We start from the raw sequence: 13,885 nt of genomic DNA, 5'->3' as shown, positions 1-13,885 counted from the left end.
CAGTGCAAATCGTGTCACCCCTCCTTCTTTATGTGATGGTGGATTGACATCCAGAACCTTTCATCACCAGTGCCCTGCAACGTCCTGGCAAAGTCTTGGGAAGCTCAACACATTCCTTCTTCCTCAGTAGCTGATCACTAGTATTAATCTTCCTGGTGAGACACAGGTTGCTGACCAATATGGTATTCGTGTGTATGTGCGCTCAGCGATTATTCTCCAGTCTGGAGACTATGTCGACTGTAGGATTGCGTGCCAGCAGACAGCAAATTCACTGTCTCTTCTTATACCTGGAGCTGCTTCCCCATCTCATCACGGGATGTTGAGCTTCTTATCGTCCAGTCACGGACTGTCGACCGGCTTACCACTGTCTGTGCACTAGCTACTGAATGTCTATTCCCTTGGCTTTCTTGCGAAGTATATCCTGTCTGACTGTTTACTTGGTTGTCCAGGAGTAGCTGTTTTGTCCATAGTCCCAAACTGTCTGTTGTCCAAGATGCTGAAATTTCCGTCCTATCGTCTCGTCCATCGGGAGCCCAATTTACTATCAAATCCAGTTAACAATAGACGCTGTAGAACCACGTCTCCCGGTCTTCGTACAACGTGAAAATATTTAATCTTGTGGCATCCAGTGTGTAATTAAAGAAGTCCTGTCTTTTTCTGAAGTTGATACCTCATTGAGGCACATCTATGCACTGACTTCCATCTGTCCAACAATGTTTAAATCGCTAGTTATTTACTTCAAGTGTATGTCTGCATTCCTAACTTCTCAACAAAACAGCCACCGAACAATAAATGTCGTCCATGTAGCGGAATTGCAGCAACTCAGTCAAATGTTCTCCAGTAGTTGCCACTTCGTGGCATCCCTCGTCCTGTCCATCAGGTTTTGGACAGGAAACCCTTCGTGAAATAGCCATACGCTTCAGTTAAGCTCCTCCATTCTGACTTTTGGGATACTAACATATACCAGTTGTTTCCTAAGGATCCGGCGACGAAATTTTACAACTACCAGTACTTGTCCAGCGAGGTTAGGAGATGTGAGGGCTTAAAGTTCATGATCACAAAACATGGTGCCACTTCTATGCGTTCAGCACCAGACATTTCCACAGAGTCCAACGAAGTGAGGCCTTGAGATACTGATAACGGAAATCAATCAGCGAGATGCTGAAATTAATTTCAGCGGGCCCCTTCTTGCTGTTGGAAAGGAGCAGGTTATTATTCAGAACCAGATTTCAGTGTCTCCCTTCAGCATCATCATCCAGCACAAATACGATACCTCACTATTCAGACATTCACTGTAGACACCTACAATCAGCAAATACACTTCAGACAAAGTGGGGAAACGGCACAACGTACATTGACGATTAATCGACTGATTTTGCCGCTCTAAAGTCTTTCCGACATAATCATCTGTAATTTATCACACGGATGCCTCGGAATGCTTCTTCACAACACGAGACCTTACCTTTAGCTTTATCGTGGATTTGATTTGAACACCACTGTACTGTAGTCTGCATGGCCTCAGAATGCTTCTCCACAACACGAGACCTTACCTTTAGCTTTATCGTGGATTTGATTTGAACACCACTGTACTGTAGTCTGCATGTTTCTATTGGAGGTTGTGTGCCATTGTCTTCCTCCGTACTTGTAACTGACTTACTGAATCACACATAGGGGACCAGCAACATTGGTGAACTTTTGAGTTGATGTATATTTGAATTATAAATGTACAGTCGTAATTACCGGAGGCATTTGTTATGTCAGACGTTATAGCTGCCTGGTAGCCTTCAGAAACTCAACCAGCACCAAGTTCTCTTCTTAACGAAGTTATTTCGTAGATGCCGAGTACCAGATAAAGATTTGAAAGTTTGTGTTTTTCCTACAGCTGCTGACAGTAGATGTTTCTTCTTCATCGTTAGGTAGCGCTTTGGTATGAGTTTATTATTATTTTTGCCTAGTTGAGTAAATGACAGACGTTGTGGGTATATTATACAACTTTTGAATATCTTTCATACTGTTGTACTCTACTCTTTGACTAAATGTCTCGAAAACGTTCAGCATCTTGCACTGTGCTTCAAAGTTCAGGGTGCCATCTGAAAATAGAATTACTTACGTCCCTAGCTCAATATCAGGTCTGTCCTAACGGTATCATTCACGTACGAGTAGACAGTCGCTACTAAGCCATACTATGTATTGGTTCAGTTCCAGTTTTGTTAGTACATAGAAAAAAAGTTTGGTTTTATATAAGTGGGTCAACACACTTTGACCGCGAATTTATTCGTGAAGTAATGTATGAAGCAGAATCAGACTTCTTCTTCATTGTGGAATGAACTTAATAACTGAAGAGAAATGTATAAAAAACGAGACAAAGCTTGAACCAAAACTTGTATTATGTGAGATTTGTGAATTAAGTGGAGAAGAAGAAGGACTTGAGGGTACTACAAAATGTCGAGATCCGTAAAGGAGGGTCATTGTCCTTCTATAATTGTGGAAGGAGAGCGGTTAATTAGGAGACCATATTGGGCGGTAACTGACAACATAAACTCAGTTATGGAGAGGCGTGTTACCAGAAGAGTAATCCACAGTGTGTCCTACCAGCTGCACGCTTCTGACCGAAAGCTGGTCCAGTCTGGTAGTAAGAGATGGGAAATGTGATCACATGAGGTGCCGGCCTGGAATCAGTCTCAGTTTTATACGGGTCAAATTCTAGATGGTGATCTGACCACCACATTCGAATGGGTGTTCCAATGTGCCAGACTTCAGTAGTCAGCCGCAGAATGAGTCAGTGTTAGATTGTAAACAGCAGTACTTCTCCTGCGTGGATACTGTGCGTGAGTCTACACCGTGCCCAAGACATGAAGGATGATGGACAGTTTCCGATGAAGGATGTTTTTCCAAGCAGTCAACCATTCACAAAACGAAAATCTCATTGATACTTGGTGTGGGGAGTAAGACGAAGAAGTAATGCATAAATAATAGTCGTGGGTAGATTATCGCTCCTTCCGATTTGTTCCAAGTCTTAGTAATAGGTAATGACGCATTCTAGTAATGTGTTAACCACGGTATGATATTGTTGCCAGCTGACAGAATTCAAACGGGTGTTTGGTTACATTGTCGGTGATATCCGTGATAATTTGTTGTTCTTCTACAACAAGTATTCCCTTTAAATGAGGCCCAGAGCTTTTAACAACGAGACCTTCTAGCTCGCAGGGTGTGGAGTGGCGGTGGTTTGGAAGGCCATCTTAGAAACCAAGACAAAGCAGCTTCGATATTCCGGATAAGATGGTTCATAGAATATGTGTCTAGACATGTCTCTCAAAATATTTTGCCGGAAGGTTTCTGATACCCCAGTTGAATTCTTGAAACATTAGTCTTTTAATGATGTAGACATTTACCAAAATGGATGTATTATTCAATTGCAAAAATAATTTTAGTGATGGTCCTTACCGTTGGTAAACTGCAGATGCCGGTAGAGTAATCTGTATCTATCCTCGTGCATCGTCAGTAGAAAAAGTATGATTTTTGCAATTACATTTGTGATAGGCATGTTACAACGTGCAAGGCCTAGCAAGCCCCGTGTTAGATTCCCTTTTCATCCAGAAAGCTTGATTCCGTGATACTGTAGATCTACTTAATCGATAATTTTCAATGGGTATGCAAAACGCACTAGCGTCCATGGTTGTGCGTGGTGACTGTAGAGATTGCCTTTTAGTTTGCCATTATTCTAAAGTGCATGTTGAACACATTCTTCCGGTAGTTAACAGCGAATAGAATTTTGGCCTCAGTTTGCCTTCCGTGGTGAGGTGAGAAACCCGATGTGCATGACGGGAGACAAACACTGGCCACCCAAGCTCCATGGGAGCAGATCCCACCGTTCCATTCACTGCTGCATAGGGTGGCGTGCGTCTTTGACAGCGTTACCAACTCTCGCTGAGTTCAGTGAACTCACCCAAAATTCTCTGACGATGCGAATACCAATATGAACTTTTCTCCATAGGAACCAGACAACCCACATAACCTGTTTGCCACGTAAGATAATATCTCACCGTTGTAAATTAGCCACGGGGTGCTTCAACAGGTGTCTCTCTTGTCTCATACTGCCGGGTTAGTGGCGCTTCTAGTGTAAATGTTGAGAACACAGAGTTACACGATGTTTTGGTGGGATCGCTTTTTGTTGGTCGGCGACACTCGCAATTTTTTGGAATGAGGATTCGTGATTGGTCGGCACTTGCAATCTTCCAAAAACCTTCACAGTAAAATTGTAATGAATTTTCTGATGACAGGAATAACATACGCAATCTCAGATTAGTCAAACGGTAGTTTGTAGTTTTTGTGGCTCACACAACGAAGAAGCGGGTGAGCGCAAGTTTCATTTTCACTTGAGAGTTAGTCAACGCATGGGGTTGGTGCAGAGTACGAGTGTTGACTTCGAGTGGAAAAATCGATTTGTGGACAGATTGACCACGCCGTGTTTGCGTGGTTCTCGCCTACGACCTCACCTTGCCTCATCTCCAGCAAAGGATATACGTTTTTCAGGAAACAGAGATCGAAATTCATACAGGATGATGGGCACATTGATTCATATTTATTAACTAGTCAGTTTATGGTGACCTCTCGGCCATGATTTTACTTTTTGGTGATTTCTGTCTTTCTATTCACTACCTTTCAATGTAATCATCATCACCAATCTAATTTCACGATTAGAGGCCAGTTAACATTTCTTATCCGTCCAATCTAATCTGTGAGAACTTTTCCGGTGTCTTCCTTACTGAAGATGTATGAAATCAAAGGTTCCTATATGTATATTCACTCATTATTTGTATTTGATAATAATTTTTTCTGCGCAGAAATTTAAATGTGCAACCAAAAATATATGTGATTTGTAACCCTTGCTTCACTCCAGTAACTGATAGTCCCCTTCACTACATAGTAATTAGTAACGTTCATCAGGGTCCAAAAGTGTAGCCCATGCGTCAAGGCCGAGCCTTTCCTTTCCTTTCTTTGCGCACAAATCCCTTACATGCACATGGTGTGTAGCGGGTGACTAGCACCTCGAATGGGGATACTCAGTGTATAGCAGTGGAAAATCAAACTAATTTGAGTGTTAACCCCAGTGGCGTCTTAGATCTTGTAGATGTGGTAACTGTTAACGGTCACATAGGTAACCGGAGCACAGAGCCACATATGTTTTAGAATGTTTGCAAGAATCTAAATTAACTACAAACAAGTAAAGATACTGTTGTGGTTGGCAGGAGAGCCAAGACCGTGTTACTAGAGGAGGCCGAAAAGCACGCGATTTAGCTCACGCAGGCTGGCGTGAGGTCTGGAACAGGACAAGGAAATTAGAATTTAGAAACAACGGACGTAGCTGGTGGAATACTTAACTTTAATCCATTAATGATGAACGCCGGTTTTGACGATACATAGTTTACAATATCAATAGTAACTGATAATGGCGCCTTGGTACGTCGTAGCAAATAACGCAGCTGAAGGCTATGCTACCTACCGTCTCGGCAAATGAGAGCGTATTTAGTCAGTGAACCATCGCTAGCAAAGTCGGCTGTGGAACTGGGGCGAGTGCTAGGAAGTCTCTCTAGACCTTCCGTGTGGCGACGCTCGGTCTGCAAACACTGAGCCGGCGCGGTGGTCTCGCGGTTAAGGCGCTCAGTCCGGAACCGAGCGACTGCTACGGTCGCAGGTTCGAATCCTGCCTCTGGCATGGATGTGTGGGATGTCCTTAGGTTAGTTAGGTTTAAGTAGTTCTAAGTTCTATGGGACTGATGACCACAGATGTTAAGTCCCATAGTGCTCAGAGCCATTTGAACCATTTTTTTGCAAACACTGATAGTGGCGACACGCGGGTCAGACATATACTAACGGACCGCGGCCGATTTAAAGGCTTCCACCTAGCAAGTGTGGTGTCTAGCGGTGACACCATATTCCTCCCCCGCAAATCGGCGTACGGTTGTGGCATAAGGCTTCCGCCCGCCGTAGGGTGGACTCCATGTTGACGTATGCGACGAGGTGGGGAGCCTAAAAACAGGAGATGCTGTGCCACCCGCACCCTGCCATTCGGACCGCGGGGAGCTGGGAAACGCCTGAAAACCTGCTTCAGGGTACACGCCAACATGCGGTGTATGCGCCCGTAGAGAGACAAGAGAGGCCGAAGGATCGACCTTCATCGGGCCGGGGCACCCGACGGGCGAAGACGGAATATGGTCCGGAGCGGCCAACAGTTCCATGTCGGATGACAACTGGTCACGGGAAGCGATCGGTGGCGCGTCACCCAGGGGGGCGCCCGACGGCTGCAGCAGCGCGTCCACTGCGGGCGTCGCCGGCGGGAGAACAGGCGGCGGTGGCGGTGGCGACTGCGGCGCGTCGCCATGGGGCAAAATGGAAGGCAGCGTCGGAAACACCTGGGGCTGAGGCGAGCCAGTAGATGAGTCTCCGGGGCGCTGACCGGACGGCACCGTCGCTGAAAGCAGACGGCGAGCGGCAGATCCCGTGCAACGACAGAGGCGCAGCTGGTTGAGATGCCGGCGCACCTCACCAGAGGCCCCCAAAACCAGATACATAGCGCTTCCGAGGCGCCCTTCGAGCCAACGCCGCGAAACTCGGTAGTGCCTCTAGTAGACAACGTCGCCTGGAGCAAAAGCAGGTGTCTGCCGCTGCACAGGAACTTGATGCCGGGCATATAGCAAAGACATCAAGGTTCGATGATGACGACCATGGAGCAACTCAGCCGGCGAGCGACCATCTCGGGGCTGAGAGCGATACGAGGACAAAAAGATCAATAACGCGTCCTCCCGAGAATGCGACACTTTCAACTTCAACATCTGTGACTTGAAAGTCCTGATCAATCGTTCAGCGGCAACGTTTGACTGTGGCGAAAACGGCGCGGACGTCACATGTTGAATACCATTGGCCTTAGAGAATGACTGAAATTCTGTGGACATGAACTGCGGGCCATTGTCAGAAATAATAGTCTGTGGAAGACCTTCAGTGCAAAAGATAGCGGATAACGCTTGGATGGTGGCAGATAACGTCGTGGAAGACATCCGGACAACAAAAGGAAAATTACTGAACGAATCTACCACAACCAACCATCGAGCATTCCAGAATGGACCAGCAAAATCGATGTGTAAGCGTTGCCAAGAGGAAGTGGCTTTTGGCCATGCAAAGAATTTCCGCAGTGGTGCTGATTGTTGCTCGACACACACCATGCAAGAAGAGCACATATTCATAATCGCGGCATCGATTCCGAACCAAGTACGGTGTTGACGAGCAAGTTGTTTCGTTCTCACTATAGCCCAATGTCCTTGGTGGAGAAGCTGTAAGACAGAGGAGTGTAACGAACGTGGTACCACGACCCTGGACTGATCATTATCAGAACGCAACAGCAAAACACCACGTCGTACAAAAAGTCTCTCGTTGTGAGCAAACAATCGGCGAACCAACGGGTGCCCGATCCGTAACTTTGACAAGGGCCATTGCGTAGCAACAAAACGCAGAACGGGAGCAAGGACAGGGTCGGCAGCTGTGGCTGTAGCTACACGACGAAAATCAATCGGAAACGATTCGACCACGTCATCGGTTTCCGCATCAGTGAACATGCAAGCAAGTTCGAAGGAATCGAATGCCCTATCCTCAGCAACAGGCAAGCGGGACAACGCATCGGCGTTTCCGTGCTTAGCAGTGGACCGATACAAGATATCGTAGCGGTACTGCGAGAGGAAAATAGACCAGTGAATGAATTTCTGCGCTGTACGTTCAGGTACAGGCTTGGTCGGATGAAATAGCGATGTCAAAGGTTTGTGGTCTGTGATTATGGTAAAGTGACGACCATACAAGAAATCATGAAACTTTGTAACACCAAATACGAGAGCCAATGCTTCATTCTCGATCTGTGAACAATTTCTTTGCGCAGACGAGACCAATTTGGACGCAAAGGCAATAGGGCGATCGTGCGATCCATCTTTGTGCGCAAGCACAGCACCGATACCGAAATCCGATGCATCCACCATCAACAAAATGGGCTTCTGGGGATCTAATGGCGTAAGGCAAGTATTGGAAAGCAACACCGATTTCAACCGGCGAAAGGCGCGGTCGCATTCCGTCGTCCAGACGAACGGAACACCTTTACGGCGTAAGCGATGAAGCGGAGGTGAAATGGAATAGGCATGCGGCACATAGCGCTGGTAGTAATTTATTTTTCCCGGCACACTCTGTAGCTGCTTCAAATTCTGCGGCGAAGCAAGTCTTTTATTGCACGAAGGTGCGTGGGACTGGGATGTATGCCTTGGGCATTGAGTACATGTCCCAAGTATGGCAAATCACGAGCAAAAAACACACATTTTTCCTTCCGAAAGAGAAGACCATTTTGTCGCAAGACCTGAAATAATGTTCTGAGATTGGCCAAATGTTCTTCTTCCGTCTTTCCAGAGATCACAATATCGTCCAGATAATTTACTGCAGTAGGGACCGACGCACAAACAGTTTGTAGATATTGCTGAAACAATCCAGGGGCGGATGCACATCCGAATGGTAGTCGGTTGAATTGATACAACCACCAAAACGCGCTGGGATTCTTTGCCCACCAGTATTTGCAAGTACGCATCTGCAAGGTCCAACTTCGAAAAATGTTTACCCGGGCACAGTTCTTCAAAAAGATCTTCTGGGCGGGGTAAAGGAAAAGTTGCAATCACTAGTTGTGGATTCACTGTTGCCTTGAAGTCCACACAAAGTCTCAACTTTCCGGAAGGTTTTGGCAAAATTACTAAGGGCGATGCCCAGAGAGAAGCCTGCACTCGTTCAGTTACACCTTGTGATTCCAAATCGTGTAATGTTTTTGCGACCTCATCACGCAATGCGTGGGGAACATTGCGGGCTCTGAAAAATTTCGGTTGCGCGTTTACTTTCAGTCCCAAATGTGCTTTATAGTTCTTAGGGCAACCGAGGCCCGGTGCAAAAATGTCTGCAAATTATTCACATAGACGAGAAACACTGTCTGAAGGCATAGTCTGGTTCACTGATAGGACCTTATTTACTATAGACAAGTTAAACAACTGAAATAAATTGAAACCAAACAAGTTCACTGTAGAAGAAGAACGAAGGACGTAAAATGACACAAGTTTTGTTTGTCCTTTGTATGTTGCAAGAAGGCTGCACTGTCCTAACACAGGGCTCTTTTGACCTGAATAGCTAGTCAACTTAACATTTGCGGCACGCAACGGAGGAGTGCCCAGCAGTTTGTAAGTGTCTTGATTGATCAGTGAAACTGCAGCTCCGGTATCGAGCTGGAATGGTATCACGTTGCCGTTAATGTCCAAGTCTACAAAAAATTTATTGTCCTGCTGACGACAAGAGCGACTGTCTCCTGCAACGTGAACTGACACTGGTACATAATCACTTGCGACTTGACGGGAGTTCCGGCGATGTCGACGCACACTATTTTTGGGACGAACACAGTCACTGTTAGAGAGAGTGGCACTGCTCGGAGTAGAATGAACTACATGAATTTCCATGGGCAAAGTTTCGCGAGCCTGAGTATCTTTAGTTCGATTCCGATTCCGCCTCGAAGCAAAGGGCCTGGAACGGTTTTGAGCTTCCAATCTGAGCTTTTCTGGCAAACACTCTGAACATGTCCTTTTTTATTACAATAAAAGCAAATAGCTTGGCGTGACGGGCAATTCTCACGCGAATGTTTAGCAGCACACCGCGCGCATGATTTGATCACTGCATTAGCTTGCCGGCGCGGCACACGTGGCTGAGATCCTGGCGGCAGCGGCGCGGCCGGGCGCGAGGGCTGTTTACTGCTCCGTGCAGCTCGCCCGGCGGGCTGGTGAACCTGACACACTGCTGGCGAAGTTTCAAATGATTCCTGAGCAAAGTCAAGTGTGTCCTGCCGATCCAATATGTCCGTCACTTGTTGAAGGGAGGGATTTACTAGTTTCAAAATCTGTTCCCTTATACGAACATCAGAAACGTTCTGTGCAATTGCATCACGTACCATAGTATCTGAATAAGGGAGTCCACATTGACACTCAAAAGCTCAATCCCTAGTAAGGCCTTGCAAGGTTGCAACCCACTCCCGATTAGTCTGACCTGATGTACGTTTTGTACGAAAGAAGGTATACCGTTTGGCAACTACATTGACTGATTCTATGCAATATGCATCTAATGCAGACAAAATTTCTTCGTAGGACAGAGTTGTTACGTCGCGTCGGGGAAATAATTTGACTATCACACGGTACGTTTGTACGCCGACCGAAGATAACAAAAAGGGCTCGTTACCTTGAATTCTGTAGGCGGCGAGATGGAATCCAAATTGGCGTGACCACTCCGTCCAGCTTTCCAGTGCAGCATCAAAAGGTCGAAAAGTTGGAGCAACAGCGTGTTGTGGCTGCGTTAGCGGCGAAGCGGCTGCTGCCGCATCGTTTTGCATCGCACGTTGACCCTGGACGAGCGGTCCAAGGGCATCCTGTAAGGCCTGCGTCTGCTGATTCTGTAAGCGGTAAAATTCGGACAGTACATCTGGAGATTGTGGCGAAGCCATTACACAAGTAAATCAGGGCAATATCGATAAGAACGCGGTTGTGCATCGTCGCCAATGTTGTGGTTGGCAGGAGAGCGAACACCGTGTTACTAGAGGAGGCCGAAAGGCACGCGATTTAGCTCACGCAGGCTGGCGTGAGGTCTGGAACAGGACAAGGAAATTAGAATTTAGAAACAACGGACGTAGCTGGTGGAATACTTAACTTTAATCCATTAATGATGAACGTCGATTTTGACGGTACATAGTTCACAATATCAATAGTAACTGATAATGGCGCCTTGCTAGGTAGTAGCAAATAACGTAGCTGAAGGCTATGCTAACTATCGTCTCGGCAAATGAGAGCGTATTTAGTCAGTGAACCATCGCTAGCAAACTGGGGCGAGTGCCTGCAATCACTGACAGTGGCGACACGCGGGTCCGACCTATACTAACGGACCGCGGCCGATTTAAAGGCTACCACCTAGCAAGTGTGGTGTTTGGCGGTGACACCACAGATACAATTACAAAAAGTTAAAACAATTGTACGTCATGAATTGTTTTCTAGAAGAATAAACAGATTTCTACCGCATCACAAAGATTGACACGTTATTATACTTCACCAGCAATTGTGAAACAGTTATTTGTAAGACTAATGTAGGTCAAAAACATACGTTCTGACTTGTGGACTCTGGATGACGTTAGTGCCATCAGCATTATCCACATGAAGTTATCCCTGAACAGCAACTCCATTAAGCTGGAGATTAGCCATTACTTCATTAAGATGCACAAGCAACAGTCACAGGGAGTCTGGACACATACTTTCTGTCTGGAAATGATAGAAATGTTAATAACTACACTACACAAAACATATAACAATTGTTTTCTGCTTATTCAACTATGGGAAGTAGACGGTGACAGTATGGTGTCACTGTGGCACCCATACTGGGTTCTGTTTTTCAGTGACACAAAGACAATGTGATATACTTGCTAACTTTAGGGTCGGGACGAACTATGGCGACAAAATTCCTGGGCACCTGATGACATATTACATGTTGATCTCCGACCGACGTTTGTTAATTGAATTTTCTTACGTTTTGCCAGCTTGAGTTGCTCGTATTTTGGAAGATTCACCCTCCAGCTCGATACCAGCAGTGGAGGATACATCATTGACAATGTCAGACACTCGTGCTCGACAAACGTCATCGAAGAGGCAACAGCGGAAACTGAGAGGAAATAGTCAAAAGTACGGTACGTTGAACTCACCCTGCGCGTCGTCCACCAACCACGCCTCAACGACAGACGGCAGTTTAAACGTCCTGCCAGAGCCCATCTGCCCAGAACGTTTCCTCCTCCGCTCGCTGTTCTCCGAGTGGTGGCGCGACACGTAAATGGTACCAGTGGACACGGAATTCACATGGCATCACCACATGGTATTTTGATTGGCAGGTGCATCTTTCCAAGCATTCACAATTCAGATCCAGCCTCAGAAACGTTGCATCTATTAGAGGGATGCATCGTACATCTCCTGTCCACAATACCTGGTAGTTCGACATCATCACTTCAGTTCTAGTATGAGTCCTCTACATGGGAAAGGACACTGGGTGCCGGATTTCACTCTCGGTCACAACTTTTATTATTCCATGGCAGAAATGAGTAGGAGGGAGTCGATTCACCTTGTGTTGTAAAGGAAGAAGCTACTTGAGTTAATAAGCAGTGACATTGAAACACAAGCATCCTAAGCAGAGTGGGCTTAGATGTTGCTCTGAGAACTACATTTTGCTTCAGTACGGTATCTGAAGAAACCTCAGTATTACCTCTGTACATATTTCAGATGGGTCTGTAGTTGTGTGAGTCATATTTGGCAATAACTCTTTATTACCGAAGGTTGAAAAGTTTCGTTTCCACATTTCTGGATGTGCGGTATGTTACTTCAGAGTCAGTGATAGTAGTAGTATACATTTGACGGTTAACGTAGAAAACATTTTCAAAGACACCTGCTCTGTGATCGTAATGGTGTGAACTTCACTGTTGAAAAAGTTTCGTTTCCACGTTTCTGTATGGGCGGCATGTTACTTCAGGGTCAGTGATAGTAGGAGTTTACACTTGACGATTAACGTAGAAAACATTTTCGAAGACCTGCTCTGTGGTCGTAATGGTGTGAACTTCACTAGTGGTCTGTGATTCACTTATCCGTAAACTCATGATGAGATGATTACTTTGCTAAACGATAAGGGACACAGAGAAAATTATTTTCAATCTAGACGGATAATCGCCTTGAATAAGCATCGTTCACCATACATATGAAATGCATACTTTGAAATATATACTATGTGGCGACGGATAATTAAAAACCAGTTGTATACGTATTGGTGTTGTCTATATAACTTCGACCAATTGACTAAAGAGATCCTGTGCGCTGTTCAGTAGGGCACATGAACCCTTTAGTCAGATGTAATGTTTGTTGTCTGCCTGCACATATCACTGTTACCTGTGTAGGTAAAATGTGTTATATGGCTACGTAAGTATTTAATAAATGTTTGTTGTATTTCTCATTCTTTAGTGATGACCTGCGGAACGAATTGACACTTCGTCCTCTTGGCTGGAATTTAATCGAAACTGAAACATTTTGTTCCTTCTTTGTACGAGGAACATTTTATAAATAATGCATGATAACTTTTTTACTTACACGTTTTTTTAAATACCCCTTTACAGTCCTCCAACATAGTCTCCCTGCTTTTCTATGACTGAATCCCAACCTCTGAAGTTCTATTGTCCATCCAGATCATCACTGCTGTTCATCTGTCGAATGGTTCGAGTTACAGCGGTAGAAAGGTCCTGTAGAGGAAGGTAACGACATCCATGCATACGTTTTTCACCTTCGGGAACAAGCCGAAGTCTAGTAGACTTATTTCCGTGCTGTAGGGAGGATGTGGCAACTTTTCCCATGCGTATTCGCTCAGTTTATGACCTACAACATTACCGATATAGCGGACGAGCTTACAGCAGCTGAGGCCTGATTTCGTGCATTTTTCTGCGCGGGTTTTGAATGAAGTTGCGATAGTACGCTGATGTGACACATGTACCACATTGGAGTCTATCTGTCAAGATGATTCCTTGGTACCCATAAGCAAAAATCATCATTTGCCTGAGGACTGACAGCACGTCGATTTTTTTTTATGGGGAGAATCTGAATCTGTGCAATCATCGGACTGTGATTTCAACCTCGGTTAAAACTCTCCAGACTACGTTTCATCAATAGCGACATTTCGAAACAAGAATCCTTGATCTTCACGGTCAAATCGTTGTTTGAGCAAGGTTGCAATGTCCAGGCGTTTCTGCTTGTGTTCAGCAGTC

The sequence above is a fragment of the Schistocerca gregaria genome, chromosome X (genome assembly GCF_023897955.1).
Source record: "Schistocerca gregaria isolate iqSchGreg1 chromosome X, iqSchGreg1.2, whole genome shotgun sequence".
Classification (NCBI taxonomy): Eukaryota; Metazoa; Arthropoda; class Insecta; order Orthoptera; family Acrididae; genus Schistocerca; species Schistocerca gregaria.
This window is presented reverse-complemented; position numbering follows the sequence as displayed.